Source organism: Pan troglodytes, chromosome 2 (genome assembly GCF_028858775.2).
Source record: "Pan troglodytes isolate AG18354 chromosome 2, NHGRI_mPanTro3-v2.0_pri, whole genome shotgun sequence".
NCBI classification, from domain to species: domain Eukaryota; kingdom Metazoa; phylum Chordata; class Mammalia; order Primates; family Hominidae; genus Pan; species Pan troglodytes.
Genome location: NC_086015.1, coordinates 158,918,888 through 158,936,327, shown reverse-complemented (window position 1 = coordinate 158,936,327; position 17,440 = coordinate 158,918,888). Strand labels below are relative to the sequence as shown.

At 39.7% G+C, this 17,440-nt stretch overlaps 1 protein-coding gene across 4 annotated transcripts in view; it reads left to right on the top strand.

Annotated features, from left to right (window-relative positions):
* Window positions 1-17,440, top strand: part of PLCH1 (phospholipase C eta 1) — a 269,548-nt gene that overhangs the window by 18,210 nt on the left and 233,898 nt on the right. The window contains exon 2 of one of the 4 annotated variants that reach the window (XM_063807279.1): window positions 187-310. The exons of the other annotated variants lie outside the window; for them this stretch is intronic. The gene's annotated coding sequence lies outside the window, so the exon portion shown is untranslated. The remainder of the gene's footprint in view (window positions 1-186; window positions 311-17,440) is intronic. 4 annotated transcript variants of the gene reach the window in all.

Genomic DNA, 17,440 nt, shown 5'->3' with positions numbered 1-17,440 from the left:
TGTGATGGCGCGTGCCTGTAATCCCAGCTACTCAGGAGGCTGAGGCAGGAGAATCACTTGAACCTGGGAGGCAGAGGTTGCAGTGAGCCAAGATCACACCACTGCACTCCAGCCTGGGCAACAGGGTGAAGACCCCGTCTCAAAAAAAAAAAAAGAATCTGAACAAAATTTTAATTATTGCTACAGAAAAAGAAGAGAGGAAAGAAAATTGGAAAAGACAACATTTAAAGAGATAATGGCTGAGAATTTTCAAGGATCAATAAAAAGCATCACTCGACATATTGATGAAGTCATATGAATTCCAGACAGAGTAAGTAAAAAGAAATCCACACATAGACAAAATATAATTAAACTGCAGAACACAAAAGATAAAGAGAGGATCTTAAGCTTAGCTTCAAAGACATGACAAATTATCCTGACAATGTAACAATAGAAGCCAGAAGACAATAGAATATTATCTTTCATGTACTGTGGGAAATTAACTGTCACCCTAGGATTCTATTTTCATTAAAAAACAATCTTTAAAAAACAGGGACACAATAAAGGCCTTTCAGATGCACAAAAACCTAAAGAATTTGTTCCAGCAGATCTTCACTAAAAGAGTAACACTTGAGGTAGAAGAAAATTATTTCCAGATAAAGGATCTTAAAAACAAGAAATAATGAAGACCAAAGAAAGTTTAAGTTAAAACACGTATTGACTATATAAGGTAATAATGATATATTCAGTGGGAACTAGTAACATAAGTTGGAGAAGCAAAAGGAGTTAATGTGCTCTAAAATTCTTGTATAGTTTGGAAAGAGATTAGAGATAATGATTATTGAGACTTCGATAAGCAAAGTATGCATGTTAAAATGTCTAGGGCAACTACTAAAAATTAGGAAAATAATGATAACTTCCTAGCTAATGGAGAAAAATTAAATGAGAAAAATAACCTCAAGGAAATCAAGGGAGCTGAGAAAAAAGTAGAGAATAGGCAAGACAAATAGCAAGCACAAAATATGATGTTGAAATAAATTCCATTGTATCACTAATCATAATCTAAAGGAACCAAAGATTGTTAGAGTGGATGAAGAATTCAGCTATATGCTACTTATAACAGAAATGTCCAGGCTGGGAGTGATGTCTCATGCCTGTAATCCCTGTACTTTGGGAGGCTGAGGCGGGCAGATCACCTGAGGTCAGGAGTTCAAGACCAGCCCGGCCAACGTGGTGAAACCCCGTCTCTACTAAAAATACAAAAATTAGCCGGGCATGCATCTGTAATCCCAGCTACTCTGGAGGATGAGGTAGGAGAATTGCTTGAACGTGGGAGGTGGAGGTTGCAGTGAGCTGAGATCGCACTATCGCACTCCAGCCTGGGGGACAGAGTGAGACTCTGTCTCAAAAAAAAAAAAAAAAAAAAAGTGTCTAAAATATAAGGATACAGAATGTTTAAAAGTAAAATAATAGGGAAATAGGTGACTAAAAACCAAAAGAAGCTGGCAATTTTGACATAAGACAAAATAGGCTTTAAATTGCAAAAAGCATTTTTAGAGATAAAGAGGGTCAATTGGTTAAAAAGTCTCAACTTATCAGAAAGATAAAATACTTACATATGCATCTTCAGGTAGCCTATAAAGAAAAGCCTATCAGATTAACAGCAGATTTCTCAGCAGAAACCCTATAAACTAGAAGGGATTGGGGTCAAAGCCTATCAGATTAACAGCAGATTTGTCAGCAGAAACCCTATAAGCTAGAAGGGATTGGGGTCCTATCTTTAGCCTCCTTAAACAAAACAATTATCAGGCAAGAATTTTGTATCCAGCAAAACTAAGCTTCATAAATGAAGGAAAGATACAGTCTTTTTCAGACAAACAAATGCTGAGAAAATTCACAACTACTAAGCCCGCACAGTAAGAACTGCTAAAAGGAGCTCTAAATTTTGAAACAAATCCTTGAAATACAGCAAAACAGAACCTTCTTAAAGCATAAATCTCACAGGACGTATATTACAATTACACACACACACACACACACACACACACACAAAACCCCCCAAGGTATTCAGGCAACAAATACCATGATGAATAGAATAGTACCTCACATCTCAATACTAACATTGAATGTAAATGGCCTAAATGCTCCACTTAAAATATACAGAATGGCAGAATGATAAGAATTCACAAACTAACTATCCCCTGCCTTCAAGAGACTCACCTAACACAGAACGACTCACATAAACTTAAGGTAAAGGGGTGAAAAAAGATATTCCATGCAAATGGACACCAAAAGCAAGCAAGAGTAGCTACTGTTATATCAGATAAAACAAACTTTAAAGCAACGGCAGTTAAAAAAGACAAAGAGGGACATTATACAATGATAAAAGAATTAGTCCAACAGGAAAATGTCACAATTCTAAATATATATGCACCTAACACTGGAGCTCCCAAATTTATAAAACAATTACTACTAGACCTAAGAAATAAGGTAGATGGCAACACAATAATAATGGAGGACTGTAATACTCCACTGACAGCACCTAGACAGGTCATTAAGACTGAAAGTCAACAACAAAAAGATGGACTTAGAACAAACAGACTTAACAGATATTTACAGAATATTCTTCCCAATAACTGGAGAATATACTCAGCACATAGGACATTCTTTAAGATAAACCATATAATAGGCCACAAAATAAGTCTCAACAAATTTAAGAAAATTGAAATTATAGCAAGTAGTCTCTCAGACCACAGTGGAATAAAATTGGATATCCACTCCAAAAGCAAGCCTCAAAACCATGCAAATACATGGAAATTAAATAACCTGCACCTGAATGGTTGTTGGGTCAACAATGAAATCAAGATGGAATTTTTTTTTTTTTTTTTTTTTTTTTTTTTTTTTTTTTTTGAGATGGAGTCTATCTCTGTCACCCAGGCTGGAGTGCAGTGGCTCAATTTCTGCTCACTGCAACCTCCACCTCCTGGGTTCAAGCGATTCTCCTGCCTCAGCCTCCTGAGTAGCTGGGATTACAGGCACCTGTGACCATGCCCAGCTAATTTTTGTGTTTTTAGTAGAGACAGGGTTTCACCATGTTGGCCAGGCTGGTCTCAAACTCCTGACCTTGTGATCCACCTGGCTTGGCATCCCAAAATGCTGGGATTTTAAGCATGAGCCACCATGCTTGGTCCAAGATGGCAATTAAAAAATTATTTGAACTGAATGATAATAATGACACAACCTATCAAAACCTTTGGGATACAACAAAGGCAATGCTAAGAGGAAAGTTCATAGCATTAAATACCTAAATCAAAAAGTCTGAAAGAGCACAAATAGACAATCTAAGGTCACACCTCAAGGAGCTAGAGAAACAGGAACAAACCAACCCAAACCCAGCAGAAGAAAAGGAATAATGAAGATCAGAGCAGAAGGAAATGAAATGGAAACAGAACAAAACAAAACAAAAAACAATAAAAAAGGTAAATGAAACAAAAAGCTGTTTCTTTGAAAAGATAAACAAAATTGATAGACCAATAGTGAGATTAACCAATAAAAGAAGAGAGATGATTCAAATAAGCTCAATTAGAGATGAAATGGGAGATGTTACAACTGATACCACAGAAATACAAAAGATCATTCAAGGCTGCTATGGAGGGAGATGATCTAAATAAACTCAATTAGAGATGAAATGGGAGATATTACAACTGATACCACAGAAATACAAAAGATCATTCAAGGCTACTATGAACACCTTTATGTGCATAAACTAGAAAACCTAGAGAAGATGGATAAATTCCTGGAACTATACAATCCTCCTAGATTAAACTAGGAAGAAATAGAAACTCTGAACAGACCAATAACAAATAGCAAGATTGAAATGGTAGTAAAAAAAATTGCCAACAAGAAAAGTCCAGGACCAGATGGATTCACAGCTGAATTCTATCAGACATTCAAAGAAGAATTGGCACCAATCCTATTGACACCATTCCAAAAGATAGAGAAAGAGGGAATCCTCCCTAAATCATTCTATGAAGCCAGTATCACCCTAATACCCAAACCAGGAAAAGACATACCAAAAAAAGAAAATCACAGACCAATATCCTTGATGAACATAGATGCAAAATTCCTCAACAAAATACTAGCTAACCAAATCCAACAGCATATCAAAAAGATAATCCACCATGATCAAGCGGGTTTCATACTAGGGATGCAGGGATGGTTTCACATGTGCAAATCAATAAATATGATACACCACATAAACAGAATTAAAAACAAAAATCACATGATTATCTCAATAGACTCAGAAAAAGCATTTGACAAAATCCAGCATTCTTTTATGATTAAGACCCTCAGCAAAATTGCCATAGAAGGGACATACATTAAGGTAATAACAGGACATCTAGGCCAGGCACAGTGGCTCACGCCTGTAATCCCAGCACTTTGGGAGGCCAGGGTGGGTGGATCACCTGAGGTCAGGAGTTCCAGACCAGCCTGACCAACATGGAGAAATCCCGTCTCTACTGAAAATACAAAATTAGCTGGGCGTGGTGGTGCGTGCCTTAATCCCAGCTACTCAGGAGGCTAAAGCAGGAGAATTGCTTGAACCCGGGAGGCAGAGGTTGCGGTGAGCCGAGATCGCATCATTGCACTCCAGCCTGGGCAACAGGAGCGAAACTCCATCTCAAAAAGAAAAAAAAAAGACATCTATGACAAACCCACAGCCACCATTATACTGAATGGAGAAAAATCAAAAGCCTTCCTTCTGAGAACGGGAACAAGACAAGGATGCCCACTTTCACCACTTCTTTATTTTTTTTGAGACAGAGTCTCACTCTTTTGCCCAGGCTGCAGGGCAGTGCCACGATCTCGGCTCAGTACAACCTCCATCTCCCAGGTTCAAGCAGTTCTCCTGCTTCAGCCTCCCGAGTAGCTGAGATTACAGGCATGTGCCACCATGCCCGGCTAATTTTGTATTTTTAGTAGAGATGAGGTTTCGCCATGTTGGCCAGGCTGGTCTTGAACTCCCGACCTCAGGTGATCAGCCCACCTTGGCTTCCCAAAGTGCTGGGATTACAAGCATCAGCTACTGTGCCCGGCCCACTTTTACCACTTTTATTCAACATAGTACTGGAAATCCTAGCCAGAGCAATTAGACAAGAGAAAGAAATAAAGGGTATCCATGTTGGTAAAGAGGAAGTCTAACTGTGGTTTTTTGCCGATGATGATTGTACACCTTGAAAATCCTAAATACTCATCCAAAAAGCTCCTATAACTGATAAATTCAGCCAAGTTTCAGGATACAAAATTAATGTACACAAATCAGTAGCTCTGCTATACATGAACAGCGACCAAGCTGAGAATCAAATCAAGAACTCGACCCCTGTTACAATAGCTGGAAAAAAAACCAATTTAGGAATATACCTAACTAAGGAAGTAAAGGACCTCTGCAAGGAAAATAACAAAACACTGCTGAAAGAAATTACAGAAAACACAAACAAATGGAAACACATCCCAGGCTTATGGATGGGTAGAATCAATACTGTGAAAATGACCATACTGCCAAAAGCAATCTACTGATTTAATGCAATTCCCATCAACATACCACCATCATTCTTAGAACTAGAAAAAACAATCCTAAAACTTATATGAAACCATAAAAAAGCCCACATAGCCAAAGCAAGACTTAGCAAAAAGAACAAATCTGGAGGCATCCTATTACCTGACTTCAAGCTATACTACAAGGCCATAGTCACCAAAACAGCACGGCACTGGTATAAAAATAGGCACATAGACCAATGGAGCAGAATAGAGAACCCAGAAAGAAAGCCAAATATTTACAGCCAACTGATCTTCAACAAAGCAAACAAAACATGGGGAAAGGACACCCTATTCACCAAATGGTGCTGGAATAAATGTCAAACCACATGTAGAAGAATGAAACTGGATGCTTCTCTTTCACCTTATATAAAAATCAACTGAAGATGGATCAAAGACTTAAATCTAAGACCTGAAACTTTACAAATTCTGGAAGATAACATTGGAAAAACCCTTCTAGACATTGGCTTAGGCAAAGACTTCATGACCAAGAACCCAAAAGCAAATGCAACAAAAAGAAATATAAATAGATGGGACTTAATTAAACTAAAAAGCTTCTGCACAGCAAAAGAAATAATCAGCAGGGTAAACAGACAACTCACCGAGTGGGAGAAAATCTTCACAATCTATATCTCTGACAAAGGACAAATTATCCAGAATCCACAAGGAACTCAAATAAATCATCAAGAAAAAAACAAATAATCCCATCAAAAAGTGGGCTAAGGACATGAATAGACAATTCTCAAAAGAAGATATACAAATGGGCAACAAACATATGAAAAAATGCTCACTGTCACTAATGATCAGGGAAATGCAAATCAGAACCACAATGCAATACCACCTTACTCCTGCAAGAACAGCAATAATAAAAAAATAAAAAAAATAGATGTCAGTGTGGATGTGGTGAAAAGGGAATACGTTTACACTGTTGGTGGGAATGTAAACTAATACAACCACTGTGGAAAATAGTGTGGAGATTTCTTAAAGAACCAAAAGTAGATCTACTATTTGATCCAGCAATCCTACTACTGGGTATGAACCCAGAGCAAAAGAATTCATTATATGAAAAAGATACTTGACCACACATGTTTATAGCAGCATAATTCACAAATGCAAAAATATTGAAACAGCCCAAATGCCCATCAATCAATGAGTGGATAAAGAAAATGTAGGCCAGGCATGGTAGCTCATGCCTGTAATCCCAGCACTTTGGGAAGCTGAGGCGGGTGGATCATGAGGTCAGGAGTTCAAGACCAGCTTGACTAATATGGTGAAACCTCATCTCTACTAAAAATACAAAAATTAGCTGGGCATGGTGGCGCATGCCTGTAATCCCAGCTACTCGGGAAGCTGAGACAGGAGAATTGCTCGAGCTCAAGAGGCGGAAGTTGCAGTGAGCCAAGATTGCGCCACTGCACTCCAGACAGAGTGAGAGTCTGTCTGGAAAAAAAAATAAAAGAAGACAATGTAGTATATTTATACCATGGAATACTACTCAGCCATAAAGAGGAATGAAATAATGGCATTTACAGCAACCTGGATGGATTTGGAGAACATTATTCTTTTTTTTTTTTTACTAAAACAAAAGTGCTACAAGCTATATTTCAAAAAAGCACATGACATAATAATGTCTACCAAAAAGTACAACAGTTCAAATCCCCTAATTCACTTCACAAGCAACCTCTCTTCCAGTTTTTATTATCATATATTGGATTTGCTTATTCTTTTTTTAAATTAATTAATTTTTTAATTATACTTTAAGTTCTAGGGTACATGTGCACAACGTGCAGGTTTGTTACATATGTATACATGTGCCATGTTGGTGTGCTGCACCCATTAACTCATCATTTACATTAGGTATATCTCCTAATGCTATCCCTTCCCCCTCCCCCAACCCCACGACAGGCCCCGGTGTTTGATGTTCCCCTTCCTGTGTCCAAGTGTTCTCATTGTGGAGAACATTATTCTAAGTGAAGTAATTCAGCAATGGAAAACCAAACATCATATGTTCTCACTCATAGTGGGAGCTAAGCTTTGAGGATTCAAAAGCATAAGAATGATACTATGGACTTTGGGGACTCAGGGGAAAGGGTAGAAGGAGGGTGAGGGATAAAAGACTACACTACACATTGGGTACAGTGTACTCTGCTCAGGTGATGGGTGCACCAAAATCTCAGAAATCACCACTAAAGAACTGATTCGTGCAACCAAACAACACTTGTTTTCCAAAAAACTTTTGGAAAAAAAACTTCCATGCATCTAGGGATAATATGACTTCAAATATATTTGAAATATATAGTCATGAAATAACATGACTTCAAAATACATTCAGCAAAAAATTGAGAGAACAATGATAAATACATATATTTCTGGTGAGATTTTAATATACTTCCTCAGTACTTGGTAAAATGGGGAAAATATCTGCTAACATACAAGATGATATAGCTTGAATATATGTTCCTGCCAAATATAATGTTGAATTGTAATCCCCAATGTTAGAGTTAAGGTCTGGTGGGAGGTATTTGGGTCATCCCTCATAGCTTGGTGATGTCCTTGCAATAGTAAGTGAGATCTCGAAAGATCTGGTTGTTGTAAATTGTGGCACCTCCCCCCCGCACTCACTCTCTTGCTCCTGTTTCTGCCATGTGAGACACCTGCTTTTGCTTCACCTTCCACCATGAGTAAGAGTTTCTTGTGACCTCCCTAGATGCAGATGCTGGTGCCATGCTTCCTGTACATCCTTCAGAACCATAGCCAATTAAACCTCTTATAAATTACCCAATCTGAGGTATTTCTTTATAGCAATGCAAGAATGGCCTAACACAGAAAATTGGTTCTGAGAGTGCAGTATTGCTATAGCAATATGGGGTATTTCACCTGAAAATGTGGAAGCAGCTTAGGAACTGGGTAACAGGCAGAGGTTTAAAGAGTTTAGAGGGCTCAGAAGAAGGAAGGAAGATGATGGAAAATTTGGAACTTCTTAAAGACTGGTTAAATTGTTGTGACCAAAATGGTAATAGTGATATGGACAGTGAAGTTCAAGCTAAAGAGGTCTCAGATGGAAATGAGGAACTTACTGGGAGCTGGAGTAAAGGTTATGCATTTTATGCCTTAGGAAAAAAATTTGGCTACACTCTGTTCATGCCCTAGGGATCTATAGACACTTTAACTTCAGAGTGATGATCTAGGGTATTTGGTGGAATGAATTTCTGGGCAGTAGTGTTCAAGTTGTGACCTGGCTGCTTCTAACAGCCTATGCTCAGAAGTGGGAGCAAATAAATGACTTAAAGTTGGAATTTACATTTAAATAGCAAGCAGAGCTTAAGAGTGTGGAAAATTCACAGCCTGGCCTTGTGGTAGAGAAAGAAAACACTTTTTTTGGGAGAGGAATTCAAGCAGGTTGGGGAGCAACACCTTGCTGGAGATATTTTCATAACTGAAAGGGAGCCAAGTGCTAATTGCCAAGACAAGGGTAGAAGAGCCTTGAAGCATATCAGATATCTAAGACCGCAGCCCCTCTCATCACAGGCCCTGAGACCTAGTAGGACTGAAGAGTTTTGTGGGCCAGGTCCAGGGCCCTGCTGTTCTGTGCAGTCTTGGGACACTGCCCCCTGCATCCCGGCTGCTCCGGCATTAGCCTCTGCTCAAAGAGCCTCAGATACAGCTTGGACTGCTGCTTCAGAGATTTCAAGCCATAAGCTTTGGTGGCTTCCATGTGGAATTAAGCCTGTAGGTGTGCTGAGTGCAAGAGTGAACGAGGCTTGGTAGCCTCCCCCTAGATATCACAGGATTTACAAGAAAGTCTGGATGCCCAGGCAGAAGCCTGCTGCAGGGACAGAGCCCTCACAGAGAACCTCTACTAGGGCAGTATGGAAGGGAAATGTGGGGATGGAGCTCCCACACACTGTCCCCACCAGGGCACTGCCTAGCAGAACTGTGGGAAGGGGGCCAACTGTCTTCCAGACCCCAGAATGGTAAAGCCACAGGCAGCTTGTATACTGCTCCAGGAAAAGCCACAGGCTCCCAGCAACCTGTAACAGCAGCTGCAGAGGCTGAACACTGCAAAGCCATAGAGGCAGTGCTGCCCAAGGTCTTGGGAGCCCACTTCTTGCACCAATGTTCCCTGAATGTGGGTCATGGAGTCAAAGGAAATTACTTTGGAGCTTTAAGATTTGATGACTGCTCTGCTGGGTTTTGAGCTTGCATGGGGCCTGTGGCCCCTTTCTTTTGGTCAATTTCTGCCTTTTGGAACAAGAATGTTTTCTTAATGCTGGTACCACCCCTGTAACTTGGAAGTAGAGAACTTGCTTTGATTTTACAGGCTCCTAGGTGGAAGGAACTCATTTCCAGATGAGACCTTGGACTTCAGACTTTTGACTAGGTTCATGCTGGAATGAGTTAAGACTTTGGGAGACTGTTGGGAAGACATTATTGTATTTTGCAATATAAGGAGGACATGAGATTTGGGGGGCCAAGGGCTGAATGATATAGTTTGAATACATGTCCCGGCCAAATCTCATGTTCACTTGTAATTTGCAGTGTTGGAGGTGGGGCCTGGTGGGAGGTGTTTGGGTCATGGGGAAGGATGACATGGTGCTGTCATGCCTTGGTGCTGTCCTCACGATAGTAAGTGAGTTCTTGTGAGATCTGGTTGTTGCAAAGTGTGGCACCCCCCATCGTATTCTCTTGCTCCTGCTCCTGCCATGTCAGATGCCTGCTCCCACTTTATCTTCAACCATTAGTAAAAGCTTCCTGGGGCCTACCCAGAAGCAGATCTGGTGCCTTACTTCCTGTACAGCCTGCAGAACCATGAGCTAATCAAACCTCTTTTCTTATAAATTAGCCAGTCTCAGGTATTTATGCCAATGCAAGAATGGCCTAACACACAAGATTTGAATGAAGTAACTAATAAGTTTGAGCTGATAGACATGAAGATCACACCTCCTAACTTCAGAATACACACTCTTTTCAAACACACTAGAACATTTATGAAAAGTGACCTCAAACTATGTCATCAAGCAAGTTGTAATTATCAAAGGATTAGTGTCATACAGACTAAATCTCTGACCACAGTGGAATTAAACTAGAAACTATAACCAAAAGATTACTATGAATAGTTGTAGAAATGTGTTTCAAAATAATCTTGGGTTTAAAAAGAAGCTGTAATAGCATTCAGAAAATATTTTTAACTGAATGATAACAAAAATACTATGAGTCAAAACTTGGGGGTTGGGGAAGTAGCTAACACATACTTAACCTTAATTACTTATATTAAAAAAGATGAAAACCTGAAAACAGTTAAATGTTGAAATTAGAAGGTTAGAAAAAGATGCAAAATAGGCCCAAAGAAAACAAATGGAAGGCTAAGTGCAGTGGCTCAGGCCTATAATCCTGGCAGTTTGGGAAGCTGAGGTGGGAGGATTGCTTAGGCCAGGAGTTCTAGACTAGCTTGGGCAACACAGTGAGACCCCGTTTCCACAAAAAATTAGCTGGGCATGGTGGTGTACACCTGTAGTTCTAGTTACTTGGAAGGCTGAGGCATGAGGATCCCTTAATCCTAGGAGGTTGAGGCTGCAGTGAGCCATGATCATGCCACTGCACTCCAGCCTGGACAACAGAGTGTTACTCTGTCTCTTAAAAAAGAAAAAAAAAAAAAAAAAAAAGAGGCCGGATGTGGTGGCTCATTCCTATAAACATAGCACTTTGGGAGGCTGAGGCAGGCAGATCACTTGAGCTCAGGAGTTCCAGACCAGGCTGGGCAACCTGACGAAATCCTGTCTCTACAAAAAATACAAAAATTAGTTGGGTGTGTTGGCGCATGCCTGTGGTCCCAGCTACTCGGGAGGCTGAGGTGGGACAATCATTGCTTGACCCTGGGAGGCAGAGGTTGCCGTGAGCTGTGATTGTGACGCTGCCCACCAGCTTGGATGACAGAGTGAGACTCTGTCTCAAAAAAAAAAAGAAAGCAGATGGAAGGAAATGATAGTAATAATTCCATGTTATTCAATGGAGATTACTGTAAAAGCTAGCAATATTGACAAATACCTGGTGAGATTGATTTAAAAATAAGAGAGGCACAAATAAGCCATATCAGGATTCAGAGAATAGATGTTGTAGATATTAAAATTATATGAATAATATTATGAACAACTTCATGCTAAAACATTTGAAAGCTTAGAGAAAATGAATAAATATCTAGACAAATATAACTTACCAAAACTAACTTAGAAAAAATAGAAAGCCTGAATAATGCTATAATTTATAAATAAAATAAACCAGTAGTCAAATATTTCTTCTTAAAGGAAAGTTCAGGCTCAACTGGTTTTACTAGCAACCTAATTCTTCCAGGAAATAGAAACTCATTTTGTAAAGCTATGATAACTTCGATATAAAAACCTTTTGAGAGCAATATGAGAAATGGAAGTTATAGGCCAGCCTTGCTTGGGAACATACATGTAAAAATCATAAAACATGAGCAATTCAAGTCCAGTAATGCATAAAAAACAGAAGAGGACTCCTTCAAGCTCTGGATACATATTATATACTCTAAACCAGCCCTTTCAAATGCAGCATCCCGGGTGTCTTTGGAGGGTCGATTGCGCCTCATTGCTTAACTAGCTCAGAGCATTTTCAGCTCCTGATTGCATTAGAGAAAAGAAAACACACCAGGAACTTGGGATTTAGTGGTGTCTCCTGTGAGCCTTAAAAAATGAACAAAGTACCCTTTTATTTCTTTCCCTTTGTGTACATAGCTGGGAGGGGGCTAGGCTGTGGAATTAGGCTGTTTGCAGAGGCCTTTAACAACCAGTTTGGTGGTGCTTAGAAACCTGCGGGAAGTGGGGGAGGGGCCGATGGTGGGGAAGGCCATCTGCTGGGTGGCGGGTGACATGGGAGCCCTCTGGACCTGACCCAGGCTTCTGAACTGCTTTAGAAGCTGTCAGTTTGGGGCTGGGCCAGAGAAGAGGATCCCTGGCCCCTCCCACCCCATCCCTGCCCTGTGTAATTCTCTTACTTTGTCTTAAAATTAATGGAGAAATGAGAAAGGAGCAACTTTGTTTGAAATCTTAGTTTTTAACTGGATTTAGTTTCAATTCTCAAGTTTTAGGGATACCTGGGTGCAAAATTCCCAAACATACGTTATGTCAGAGGCCGAAGTACAGGATATAGTTTTGAGACCTGTTTTTCTATGCCTTCCTGTTCCTAAGTGCTTGTTGTTTTATGAATATTACTGTCAGAGCTTATTAATTTTGCCTTTTATCTCTCAGCAAGGCTTAAGAAGAAGGAAATGAGCACTTCTCCATATAAGTTAAATGCTACACAACTAATACCTGACAGTTCATTTTGTGGTTTTTCAGGGTTATTTTAATTTATAATAAAAGATGAATGGATTGGGATGTTAGGGAGGAGTTTTCCATAATCCTTGTTAATAGAATATTGAGTATTAAAATTGGAAATGCTTTGAAGAACATCTCATTCACTGCCATCCCTTTTTGTGACATAGATGAGGCAGCTGAAGCACAGGGTTGTGAAGAGATTGACCCTGAAACACAGTGTTAGTAAGAGGCAGGATTGGGCTGCAGCTCTGGGTTTTTGACTTCCAGTCAGGTGTTTGTCCATTGTCCCTTGATACCTTACTATGTCCCATGAACTAGTAATTCCTTTTCCACCAAGGAGGCAGGCATGTGCATTACATTTTAATTTCTGGCCAGATTTTCTTCCCATTCCAACATTCTCCAAATGCTGTTAGCAATTTGGAGAACACACACACCTCTCAGACAGTTTTTACCATGATATCTTGCAAATAAACTTGGTCTTGGTGTTTCTGAACTTGGTCCAAGTAGCTCACTCAAATTTCATTTCAAAGTAGCCATCCACCATCTTATACCCAAAGGAGTGACACTTTGCTCTGATCATCTCTAATCTATACACTCCAGAGGCTCCTGCTGGAGGGACAAGGTATGCATTTTTTGAATAAGTAATGTTTCATTTAGTTGTCTCCTCCTGTCTCTTCTCCTTGGTTCATAGTAGAGTTGGGATGAATGGTGGATGTGGGAAGAATTAGAGTCTTGTCTGTCCTGAGTAATTCAACTCTAGGTTCTTTTTATAGGGAAGCAGAATGTCAGGGAGGAACTGGTGCTGGATGTGGAGTGTTGCTCTGGACTGGGGACAGTGGATTTGGAGTCAGGAGATGTGGGTTTGCAACCTGCTGTTTCCATTTAGTCTTATTTGTTAATAATGTGGAACTCACAGGGCTATTGTAAGGGCTTTTTTTTGTTTGTTTTTAAGACAAGATATAAATAGAAAATTGTGTAAATCATGAAGTGATTTACAAATAATATATTATTAATAAGGAATGTAAAGGGAGTATTGGTTTTTATGGAAAAGGATACTGAAGGAGATTGGGCCCTGGTGGTGATAAAGTAGAGAGAAAGAGGTGGAGACGGCAGTCAGGGTGTAATAGACAAATTCCTCTACTTAGAAAAAAAAAAAAAAGAGCCCCTTCTTCCCATAAAGTTATTTATTTATTTATTTATTTATTTAGTGACAGAGTATCGCTCTCCCGCCCAGGCTGGAGTGCAATAGTGCCACCTCAGCTTACTGCTACCTCTGTCTCTTGGGTTCAAGAAATTCTCCTGCCTCAGCCTCCCGAGGAGCTGGGATTACAGGCATCTGCTACCTCTCCTGGCTAATTAAAGTTATCTTTTAAAGATTTACCTTTTTTTTTCTTTTTAGCACAGTATTATAATTCTGATTTCCATATATGAACTGGGATAATTTGTCTTTTAAGCCATTCAAGTGGCTTGAACAAATCTGTAGTGTTTCATAAAACTCAGGTTAAAGCAGCAATATAGATTTGCGTCACATTTGAAAATAGCTAAAGGAATTCTAAAGCTGAAGAAAAGGTTTTGTGTTTTGCTTTGCTTAAATACACCTTCAGATAGTCTGGGGGAATCCTTTTCAGCCAGGACAAAGGGCTTGAATGCATCACATCCCTAGGGAAAGCCCAAGAAAGAAAATACTGAGTCATATTTTTGAACTCAGAGAGGACTTGTTAAAAACTTGCCCAAGGTCCCCTGTGAGTTGGTTGTTAGAACTGAAACCAGAATAGAGAGCTCATGATGGCCAGATGGGTCCTCTTTACATTTTGCTATGCTGACATATTTCATCAGTTGGGACTCTAGGTGCAAGTGACAGAAAACCCAACTCAATGTGGCTTACACAAAACTAAATAAAACAAAAAAGAGAATGTACTGGCTTATTTAATTAAAAGGTGCAAGGACAGATCTAGCTTCAGGTGTGGCAAATGATATTACCAGGACTTGGTTTGTTTCCATTTCTCTGGGTTGGATCCAATCTCCACAAATTTTTCCACTATATTGACAGGATGGTGGCCAGGAACTTTAGGTCTTGAAGCTCAGACCTTGCAACTTCAAGTAAAACTGAAAAGGAAGTTTTTTTTTCCCCAAGAGTTCAAACAGAAATCTGTGCCTTACTCTGAGTGATCTGAAACAGCCCGTGTGGATCTCCTATACTGTGGCCTAGTGGATGCAATACTCTGATTTGCAACCTAAGCCACATGCCTACCTGAATCAGAGGATGAAGCTGACAGCACCTGAATCTTTTGAACAGAGAGTGGGAGAAGGATTTTCCCAGAGGAAAACTGGGGTGCTATTTCTAGAAGAGCGAAAAATCAGCAGATGTCCACTGTGGTGGAGTTTTCTTAAAGGGAGCTTTAATTCTAGTAAGTGGGTGTGGGTGTGAAGGATTTTTTTTTTTCATTGTCGAGTTTTAAAAGTATTGACAAATGATTATTACTCAAAGTACTTCCCACTATTCTTAGTTAAAAGTGCCATCCTTGAATTTCTAATATTCTTCATTGGTGGTGTCCCTACTGCCACATATGACTTGTTTGGTATTGACAATTTTGGTCGTGTTAACTACAACTAAAAATGTCAGGAATAAAGAAATTTTGCATGATTTTTACATGATTTTACAAGATTACAAAAGTTACTTATCACTTATAAAATGAGCTTAGGAGCATTTTTAACTTTTAAGCTATACTTTTAGTCCATTTGCTGCATGAGTCCTCTACACACTTACATGGCTCTGTTTATTATTTTTGCATTAGGATTTTTTGTGTTTGGTGTCTGAGTAGAGTCCATTACAATTTCTTTTTCAAATCACATTTATGTTCTGTAGAAGTATATTTGTTGATATACCTAGAGGGTTGCAACATATTAGTAGTTATTAAGCAAAAGAAGTAGACTTATAATATCTAATTTGTGTTAAAAAAAAAAAAGACCACAGTGCCCATGGTCATTGTCTCTAGGGGATAAGTAATATCACATTGAACATTTTTTTTTTTTTAGTTTTTTCTATGCTTTTCAAGTTTGTAAACATGGAGCCATATTTTAAAACTAGTTTTTTTTTTTTTTTTTTTTTTTTTTTTGAGACAGAGTTTTTTGCTCTGTTGCCCAGGCTGGAGTATAGTGGCGCGATCTCAGCTCACTGCAACCTCTGCCTCCCGGGTTCAAGCCATTCTCCTTCCTCAGCCTCCTGAGTAGCTGGGATTACAGGTGCATGCTAACACGACTGGCTAATTTTTATATTTTTAGTAGAGATGGGGTTTCACCATGTTGACCAGGCTGGTCTCAAACTCCTGACCTCAAGTGATCTGCCCACCTCGGCCTCCCAAAGTGCTGGGATTACAGGCATGAGCCACCGCACCCAGCCATAGAACTAGTTTTAATAACAATCAGTTATTTCCTTATATGGTGTTCCTTATTCACTGTCAATTATTTTTTGAATCATTGTAAGGATTCAGAATCTAATTTTTTTCATTGATAAGCTGGACTTTATTAAAATTAAAAATTTTTGCTCCACAAAAGACACTGTTAGTGACAAGTCACAGTCTGGGAGAAGATATTTGCAAGAGATGTATCTGATAAAGGACTCTTGTCCAAAATACATTTTTTTAAAACTCTTAAAACTTAGGCCGGGTGCAGTGCTTCATGTCTATAATCCCAGAACTTTGGGAGGCTGAGGTGGGCGGATGCCTTGAGGCCAGGAGTTTGAGACCAGCCTGGTCAACATAGTGAAATCCCATCTCTACTAAAAAAATACAAAAATTCGCCAGGTGTGGTGGCGTGTGCCTGTAGTCCCTGCTAGTCGGGAGGCCGAGGCAGAAGAATTGCTTGAACCTGGGAGACGGAGGCTGCAGTGAGCCAAGATGGCGCTAGTGCACCCCAGCCTGGGTGACGGAGTGAGACTGCGTCTCAAAACAAAAACGAAACCAACCAACCAACCAACCAACCAAACACTTCTTAAAGCTTGACAATAAGTAAACAACCTGATTAAAATTTTTAAAAAGGCCAGGAATGATGGCTGGCATCTGTAATCCCAGTACTTTGGGAAGCTGAGGCAGGAAGATCCCTTGAACCCAGAAGTTTGAGACCAGCCTGGGCAACATAATGGGACCCTGTCTCTGCAAAAAGTCAAAAAATTAGCCAGACATGGTGGTTCACGCTGGTGGTCCCAGCTACTCAGGAGGTTGAGATGGGAGGATTGCTTGAGCCCTGGAGGTCGAGGATGCAGTTGAGCCTTAATTATGCCACTGTACTTCGGCCTGAGTGACAGAGTGAGACCCTGTCTCAAAATAAATAAATGAATGAATGAATGGATGAATGAATGACACCTCACTGAAGAAGATATACTACTGGCAAACAAGCATATGAAAAGGTGCTTCATATAGATCATTAGCAAAGTAGAAATTAAAACAGCAATGAGTACCACCACACAGCTATTAGAAAGGCCAAAATCCAGAGCACTTGTAACACCAAATGCTGGCAAAGATGTAGACAACAGG